Here is a 9,715-nt window from a genome sequence, read left to right as displayed (position 1 = left end):
TCTCAACATACAGCCGTGCAATTATATTAGGGAAGTTGTTTGCAAAATGTGCACATTATAAATATGCACTAAAATGCTGGTGAATTTTCATGAAGACTATATAAAAATCACAAACTGATGTGGAAGCCAGTTGGAGAAATAAGAATCTGTGGTAGTGAACAACTTGATTCAACCTTACATCAAACCAGGAACAGGCCCTAGTAGGAACAGTGTCCCTATTTTCCAGGGACATACCTGATTTAGAGAAACTGTTCCAGTTTCTGATTTGAACCCAGAATGTCCTGCTTTTCCTTAGGATGTCCCTATTTTCATTGGAGAAATGTTGGAGGGTGTGGAGTTATTCTGATCCCCAAGCTGCCTGAAGGCAATCCTGTATAGGAAAGTTGTTGTTTTTTTAATGTTTAATGTTTTTATTTGTTTTTATATTGTTGGAAGCATCCCAGAGTGGCTAGGGCAACTCAATAAGATGTGTAGTGTATAAATAGTAAAATTATCGTTATGGAATGGGACGTCCCTATTTTCATCGGAGAAATGTTGGAAGGTATGCTAGAAATCCATGGCAACTGCATCCTTCATTGATGGCCTTCCAGCTGCTGCTTAAAAACCTTTAACAAAGCAGAACCAGCCATCTTCCAAAGCATTCTGCTCCACTATAAACAAAGTGTGTCATCAGGAAGCTTTTTGCAATATTCAGTCTAAAAAGATATTAAAACACATATGAACTTCCTATATGTCTGGATAGGCTCGCCTAAACAAAAACATTGTTAAGCAGGCCCCCAAGGAGTATGGCAAAGGTGCCTACCTGGTGCAGGGAGTTCCAAAGTTAGGGAGATTGGTTTTGTATGCATGCAGAATGAATATCATATGACATCTGCAGCCGTGCAAGTTCTGCAAATCAAAGCACTTAAATGGGCATGTACGGGGTAAGGTGATATTGGAAGATGATGATGATGATGATGATGATGATAAAATCAACAGCCTTCTCTGCTGCCTCTGACAAGGCTCCCTCTACAATGCCTGAGGCTGAACAGGCAATGATAACTGCCTTCCATGAATAATAGAAGCTTGACTTACTGGGAACATACTTTTTTGACTTACTGGGAACACACTTTTTTGCATTCAGGACTGCTTATGGGCACATTTCAATGCATTGAAATGTATGGGCCTTTGTCGCTCCATGTCACAAGGTTGCCATTGTTTCCACATTTTTAAGCTACAAAATGCCCCTGACTTAGGGGGCTGCATAAATATCCTTTTGATTGAAACCTGGCCATTATCCCAAACTTTCCACTTTGGAGAGGGCAGGGGGTGCCTGTTCCTCAGCCTGGTTTATTTTCCAATTAAGCCCCATGACCCTTTCCCCTCCCTAGGCTCCAGCCCAGCTGCTTAGGAATGTGGGGCATCAGAGCAGGTTGTCACTCGGTCCCACAGGCCAACGGCTGAGTGGAATCTGATTACAACAAGCCATTTGCCCTCTGCACTGTAAGTCTCACCTGGAAAAGAAGAAAGGGGGAGAGGGAATAAATAAAGGCCGTTTGGGTCCAGAGCATTTTGCTGACACCTTTGGTTTGCTGGAAAGAAGAAAAGCAAGCAGGCAGGCAAACACACTCACTCCAAAAGTGCAAGGTGTCAAGAGTTTTTCTAACTCATGACTGGTAACTCGTAGGGATGCTGTGCATTTAAATGAATCCAGTGTAAGCACATTTGCAATTCCCCGTGATCATCAGATAGGGTTGGGGGGTTTTTTGTATGTGTATAGGGTTTTTTGTGCTGCCCTGGAGAAGGGTTTAGATTTTAGAAATAAGCACAAACTTTTTTCAGGTGTTTCTGGAAAAGCAGGAAAACTCTGCTTTTCCTTCACTTGCAGGTTTTCCATCTATCCTGCCATCCTCAGAACGAGGCATAGAATTTCGGGAAAACCTGGATCAGGCTACAAGACCAGTTGTAGGTTTTTTCAGGTGAAGGTTTTTCCAGTATAGAGACAAAATTCCAACATTTCACATTAGAACATAAAAAGAGCCCTGCTGGATCACCCAAAGACCACCTATTCCAGCATCCTGTTGTCAAAGTGGCCTACCAGATGCCTATAGGAACCCAGTAAGCAAGACAGGAGTGCAGTGGAATTTCCCCAACCTGTACTCTTCAGCAGCTGATATTCAGAAACATACCACCTCTGGTAGTGGAGGTAACCAGGGCCGTCTTTACCTGGGGGTGCAAGGAGTGCCAAATTCTGGGGTTATCGCTGCCACTTTTTATTTTTTCAAGTTAACTGTTTTCGCTGATTCCCCTCCTTAAAAGGTCAACAAGTTTGACCTGCCCCCCCCAAAAAAAATTGGGGGGCACTGGGCAGATCTTTGCACCCTGGCGCCTCATATGCTAAAGACGGCCCTGAAGGGAACATACAGCCATAATTGCTATTACCCTTTGATAACCTTCTCTGTTAATTTGTCTAGCCCCCCCTTTCTAAATTCAACTAAGTTGGGGGCCATTACTAAATCTTATGGTAGTGAATTTCATATAACTATTCTTCTTGCCCCAAATCTCCCAACGTTCAACTTCATTGCATTCCCCTGGGCTCTAGTCTTATAAGAGAGGGAGAAAAAAAATTGTTCCCTGTTAGAATTCACTGCTATACATATTATCCACAGGCTTCTCCACCTCCATCATATCCCACCTTACTAGCATTTTTTACAAACGAAAAAGCCCAAAACGTAACATTTTCTCATAGAGAATTTGCTCCAGTCCCTTGATCATTTTTGTTGCTCTCTTCTGAAACTTTTCCTGCTCTACAATATCCATTTTGAAGTAACCTGACCAAAACTCTACCTGCTATAGTATTCCTTGCGTGTTCACACCATAGATTTGGATAATGGCATTTTGATAATTGGCAGTTTTATTTTCCATTCCTTTCCTAATGGTCCCTAACATGGAATCCCCTCTTTCACAGCTGCTGCACACTGAGCCAACGTTTTCATCAAACAATCCACTATGATCCCAATATTTTTTCATTGCAGGTCTTAATGTTTTAGTGATGTGCTCCTTAATTTGGGGGTGTCTGCTTACATTTCTTCTGCCAAAGTTTTGCTTCTCATTTGAACAAAACTTTCATTTTCTGAATGAAGCCTTTTTGCCTCTTATAAGCTCCTCAACTCGGCTTGTTAACCCAGCTGGCCTCTGTGGAACCTTCCCTGATTTTCACTACACATTCTACTGGAGCTCCTGTTATTGTGGGTTTGAATAACCCTCAAGAATTCTGGAGAGATTTGACCCTCTTGACATCTGCTTTCAGCTTCCTTTTGAGTAGTTTCTTCTTGCAAAGTCAAATGTGACAACGTTGGATTTCCTTGGCAATTGTCCACTTAAAAATACACTGCATTTGATAGTGTTGTGTTGTGGCCACTTTTTCAATTAATTCAACAACACATACCTCACCAGGTCCTGGAAGATAAAGTCTAGGGTCACCTTCCCTCTGGTCAGTTCCATGACTAGGGCACAATCATTTAGGATATCTAGAAATGTTACCTCTTTGTCATGGCTGGAACATGCATTCACTCAGTCCATGGGATGGCAATTCAAATATACTACATTTATTGTTTGACTCCCTCCTTGGTTTCATTCTCCATCTCATCATTGCCCTGGACATTTTTGGTCAGGAAGGCAATATTATGTCCCTGGTACTAAATTACTCTTCGAACCCAGTATTGCCACCCATAGTAATTTTGTGGAAGGCTGTCCTCCTTGGGATTTCTCAGTGTGCTCTTTGACATAGACAGTGACACCACCTCCAATACATCCTTCTTTGTTCTTCCTAAACGGTTTGTATCCAGAGATAGCTGTGTCTCACTGGTTATCTCCATTCCACCAGTTCTCCTTTATGCACGCTGTGTTTGTGCTTGCTTTAAATACCAAGCACTCCAGCTTGTCAATCTTGGCTCAGAGACATTCACATATACTTACTCAGTGTCTCTCTCCAAGAGTCTCTGGAATGTGCAGGTTCTCCTACAGTGCTTTGGCCTCTGGATTTGCTAATAATAATAATAATAATAATAATAATAATAATAATTTTTATGTATATCCCGCCCTCCCCAGCCGAAGCCGGGCTCAGAGCGGCTAACATCAAATGCTATCATTTCCCCTTGCACTTTCATTGCCTAATTTTACCCTTCTTCCATCTGGACGTTTTCACAAACATTTTCACTTTCACCCTGGTCAGTATTTTCAGGATGGATTCAAGTGCACCACCAACCTTCCTAGCTCCCACATTATTGGAACATCATGGGCTACCAAACACTCTAGGTATTACCTGAGGGCAACCCATGGATAGCCCTTCTCCCAGAAATATTGTGGGAGCCTCGTTGCTTCAACATGTGGCAGTGATGAGTGAGGTAACTTAGATGGCTTTAAAAGAGAACTGAACAAATTCATGGAGGATAAGGTGATAAATGGCTACTAATCCTGATGGCTGTGTTCTGCCTCCCCTTGTTGGACACAGTAATACTTTTGACTACAAATTGCTGGAAGCCACAGGTATGGAAGAGTGCTGTTGGGCTCAAGTCTTACTTACCAGCTTCCCATAGACATCTAGTTGGTCACTGCGAGAACAAGATGGTGGACTAGATGGGCCATATTCATTGCTTTGGTGGCTTTTATCTCCGAAAATGGCTATGTGCAGAAGATTGTTGGTATCATGGAGACAGTTTCTGGCATTGATTGAGATGATTGTTTATAATCTTCTACCCAATGGCCACCAGTGATTGTAGAATTTGATGGCTTCAAAAGGGGATTAGATAAATTCCTGGAGGATAAGGCTGCTAGCCATTTCTGCCTCCACTGTTGGAGGAATTATTGTCTCTGAATACCAGCTGCTGGGAATAACCAATGGAGAGAGTAGTGTTGTGCTCAGGCTCAACAACAAACTACATATCTATCCGCGCTGCATATTTAAGGCACTATTTTGCCTTCCTAAAAAGTCATAGCTTCCCTCAAGGCATCCCGGGAACTGTAGTTTGTTACGGGTGCTGAGACTTGTCAAAATACCTCTATTCCTCTCACAGAGCTACAGTCCCCAGGGTGGTTTAATGAGAAAACCCTCTTCCCAGGAAACTCTGGGAACTGTAGCTCTGTGACTGTTTAATGTGATATAATCATGCTTTCGGTGTTTAATGCAGATGGGGTCTCAGTATGTGCCTGTGCCTTTAAAATACAAGTGATTGGGAAGAGGCTGCTTCATATACATTTTATTTAATGGGCAAGTTGATTTGTTTGTTTATTTTTTGCCTTTTACTTCTGAAGATTTTTGCCCTGGGCTGTTGTCATAGCACATGAGTACAAAAAACCAGCAGCCCTTTCAACCAGTGGTACCTCCTTATTAAAAATCCATCCCTGGAATTCAAATCTAAAACACTACATTCATAGCTTCTTTCTGCAGCACACTGTTTGGCTTTTGTGTAAGCGCAGGCACCTTGTAGAATCTTGATGTATTTGAGGAGGTAATTGAAAATATGAAATCTAAAGATTTTACAGTAAACATCGACTGTGTTTCTACACGCTAGTGAGCTGTGGATGTGCTTTGTACACAAGGTATAGATCATGAGCCCATTAGAAGCCATGGGTTACAATCCTTGCCTGGCACAAATCAGCATGGTGCTCTCGGCTATAGTGGAGTCTAGCTGCCTTAACTCCAGCATCAGGCTCACACCCTTGTTGTTTATGTGACTGCTGTCCTTGAAAGGAATAACATTTAGCACATTACTCCTGGCTTGGAGCGTGACTCTGGAATCCTTTTGTTTTGTGGAGGTCTATAAATCACCTGCCTCACCTAAGCTGTGCCCCACAGGCCTGTTATTTATGCAAACTTCAATACCAACATGATTATCATCTAAGCACACTGCGGTTTTAAGACACAGTGAGCTCCCAAAATGTACCCGGAAGAGGCACAGGCTGTTGACAGCTGGCCAGGAACCTGGGAGGGGGGAAGATGTCATAGCGCTGGCATTTCAGACAGCTCAGCCCTGGCGGCAAACAGGAGCTTTGTAGAATGCATAGTGTAATGATTCTGGGCTAACAAGTGTTTGAAGATCATTGGCCTGATCCATCTCTATTACGTCGCTCTCATTCAGCATCCGTGAAATCCAAAGGGAACATGGTGCTATTGTGCTTGTAGGCTTCTTTCATCCCTCTCCTTTGTCCCCCAAAATCCACAATCTACCACTGGGCAATACCTATATCTGGACCAATCGAAAGGTCATGAAACAATGAGCGAGATTTTGAGTTCTGCAAAATTCTTATCCAAGTTGTTACATGGAACAGGAGGATGAGGAAAAGTTTCAGAAGCAGACAAATTAGGTGAAGTCAACATGGAGATTGGAGCAGATGGAACAAATCTCTGCTAGGCACTGAATGAAACAGGTTACACATCTAGGGTTCAGGGGAAATGAACTAGTGGCCACTCCCCATTTTGAAAGCTCAAAGGTCAACTGTTAGAGACCCAAGATGGCTGAAAAATGAAATAGAATTGGTCAGGGTTACCTGCCATCCCACACTGACCTTAAAAGTCCAGGGAGAAGCAATGCAGGGGCAAGCTGCTTGCCAAGAATCAATATGTTCACACAGTCATAGTAAGCTATATCCTGGTTTACTGTGATGTACAAACCAGGCTAACTGCATTTGCAGAAAAACTTCAGTGCATGATGAATTCCAGTGATGTGATTCGGGATAGAGGATAAATTTGGTTCATTTCCCATTCAAAATCAAACCAACCTAATTTACACTTTCTGAAGCAATATGTGAACTGAAACACAGGCACTCTTTGCTGGTAGGCACTCTTTCAAATCTGCACTTCTCTGAATTTTGCAATGTAGTTCTCCAGTACATTTTTGTACAAAAATGCTTCTAGAAAGTTAAATTGTGCACAAAAATGCATTTACTGGTAGAAAGATGCATTATACTAGGGGGAAATTGCTTTACAAAAATTTGTATAATGGGCAAAATTACATACAAAAATTGAGTATATTAAGAGAAATTGACACTAAATTGCTGTTGAATTTTCATGAGAACTGTTTTTTAAAGCAAGCTGATGTAGAGAACTGAACTTAAGATTGGAAATTCAAGCAATGGAACTAAAACTGAGTGATTCATTCATCTCTGGATAGCACGAGGTTGACATGAGAAACCTCCTGGTGCACAGAAGAGTCCACCCAAAGCTGGCTTTTGTCATGGCATTGCAGATAATTGAAAACTGTATTTGACTAACTGAAAGCTCCCCCAGGCTGGAATTTGAGCACACTAGCATGATTCAGCTGGAACAACTAGAATGGACCACTTTTTTTCTGTGGATATGAAGGCTGGTTATATGAAGATGCCTTTATTGGCCGATTTCCCCCTTACAGTGTGATATTTCTTCCGTCTTTCCCTATGGCTTTTGATAGCAGATATTGTGAATATTCAACATCACTCTATTTTACATTCAGGATTTTGACATCCAAAGATTTTGTGCTGCAGCAGTCAACGTATGACAGCAACTGCCATCCAGCATTTTACTAAATCCTGCTGCAAGTCATCTATCAGATACTGTCAATTACCTACTGCAGTATTTGACAGTGTCTGATAGATGGCTTGCTATAGAATTTAGCAAATGGTAAGACAACCCCACCATGAGCAGCCAGTTTCTAAGCTCTATGGCAAGTTCTGATTTTCCCATTTAAGGCTGTATTTTGAATTTTCTGACCTTTGCAAAATTTCAACATTTTACATTGTCTTGTTGTGGTTTTACCTCTAGCTCACCACAGCAACTTCCATAACACCTCTCCAACCCAACTGTTCATTGCTTTCTTTGGTGTTGCTGCTACATATCTTCCATTTTCATCCTATCACAGTGGTGGGGAACCTTTTTGGCTCAGTGGGCCAGATCTTTAGCTCCTTCCATTCCTGTGGAGCCATCTGGTGTCATGATGATTTCAGGTGACTGACAGCTGGTGGGGTCCCACCTAGTGTGTTTTCCATAGAGAATGAGCTGGTGAAACATCAAGCAGCAGGATTGAACCCTTCCCCCATCTAGTCACTTAAATGAGCTAATGACATCCAGTGAGCATGATTGGGGGGAAATGGCCACTCAGGTCAACTTGGACCCCCTGGTGGGCCAAAGTCAGCCTGCAGAACAGAGTTTCCTCATCCCTGCCTTCAGGTGTTCTAAGTCTGCAATCTTAACCATGTTAAGTCCTATTTAATTCAGTGCAACCTATTTCCAAGAAGTGGGGTTGGGATTGTAGCCCAAACTCTTGAGGGTATGATTCCATAACTCTTGAGTACCACACTGCATCTGCTAAATAAAAATAGATCAAACCAACAGGTTTGGCCATACGTGATGTTGTTAGTTTTGAGCTATAAAATCCAATGAATTCACAAACCTTAAAAAATGGCACTACCTATATATCAACCTTCTAGCCACCATGCTTGCATGTCTTCCTGTTGGCTTCCTAGATCTTAGTGGTCAAGTTAGGTCATGTTAGACTTTGTGGGGATCTCCCTATTTAGAAGGTAATGTGTGTTGCTTCACTTGGTTGAAAATCCAGAAAGCCAACAAATCTTCATTTTAGAGGGATCTGCCCACTATTCTGAATAGGGCCTGAAGTTCTGCCCTAATGGCATCACTGCCCAGAAATATCTATTTCACCACTATTAGGAGGATGCTGGAATGAATGGGCCCTTGATCTAGCCAAACAGGCTTCTTGTTATCCCCCTCTGTTAAGTTCTTCATTCATCAAAGTAGTCCTTGCACCAGTTAGTATCCATCCTTGCAATTCAAGCACCTATCTTTTCTGTGGTGGCTCCTCATTTGTGGAATTCTCTCGCCATGGAGGCTCACCTGGCAGCTTCACTACATATCTTTAGGCACGTTCAAAAATGTTTCTCTATAACCAGACCTTTGCCTGATTTAACAATCAATGATCTTTTAAATGTGCTTGTGGGAGGGAGTTATTGGGGTTTTGTTTTGGTTGTTCTTATCACAATATGTATTTTGTGATTTCAGTTTGTATCTGAGATATTTGGATGAGGCGTAGTATGAGGACCACCTGTCTTTGAAAGTGTTCTTCTTTCTTGTCTTTTTCAGAAGGACTATAAACCTCATTGCTACTCAGAGGGATATTATCATAGTTGTCAACTTTTCTCTTTTCTTGCGAGGAATCCTATTCAGAATAAGGGAATTTCCCTTTTAAAAAGGAAAACTTTGCCAGCATGGATATTATTAATATGCTGATATATCTAGATGGAGTCTGATATGTGTTGGGTATTCCCTAAGGTGTAAGCAATTTAGCCTAGGACTATTAGATCTATCAACCATGTGTCCTTCCTTCACTTCCCACACTTTGACATCCTGCCTGCCATGCCTCGTTGAAAAACTATCCAGAAGCAGTGGCAACCACCAAGTGCATGAAATTGTAATATGCTGGGCCAGGTCATTGCTCCAGTTACTCCAGTACTGTCGCCTTTTGTTGGCAGCAATTATCCAGAATCTCAGACAATGTCCTATCCTAGCTCTGCTACCAAAGATCCTTTTAACTGGAGACGTTGGGGATTTAACCAAAGACCTTGCACACACAATATGGATGTGCTCTCATCCATCTAAGCAGTTGGTAGATGGTAACCAGGAATGAAGAGAAACAGAAGAAGCAAGAGGTATTGCTTCTGTAATGGGCAGTCAACAAAAGCCTCTTGG

Source organism: Podarcis melisellensis (assembly GCF_964234715.1).
Source record: "Podarcis melisellensis genome assembly, chromosome: Z".
Taxonomy (NCBI): Eukaryota; Metazoa; Chordata; class Lepidosauria; order Squamata; family Lacertidae; genus Podarcis; species Podarcis melisellensis.
Note: the sequence above shows the minus strand (reverse complement) of the source record.